The following is a 331-nucleotide window of genomic DNA, read 5'->3' on the forward strand; positions in this document are numbered from 1 at the left end:
TCGTGGCTTGATTGAATCACTTTGCAGCGATAGAGGTTAAGCATATGCGATATGTGTCCTGTGAGCCGGTTAAACAAATTATTTGCAAGGGAATGGGGGAATGAGGTCACGTTTTCCTGACTTCGTCATTCCTCCGCCATTTGGAGTGATATTCCATTGGTGAACTGCTGACAACAAATAAAAATTTTAGGACTTCATTTATCACTGTACAATTAATTTTATTCTTAAGGGCGACGTCATAATTGAGTTTCCAAAAGGTGATTTAAATGTTGAGCGGGGAAATATTTCTCTCATCCACAGTAAAAATTGCGGCTAAGATCTATACAATTTT

Source organism: Hermetia illucens, chromosome 6 (genome assembly GCF_905115235.1).
Source record: "Hermetia illucens chromosome 6, iHerIll2.2.curated.20191125, whole genome shotgun sequence".
Taxonomy (NCBI): Eukaryota; Metazoa; Arthropoda; class Insecta; order Diptera; family Stratiomyidae; genus Hermetia; species Hermetia illucens.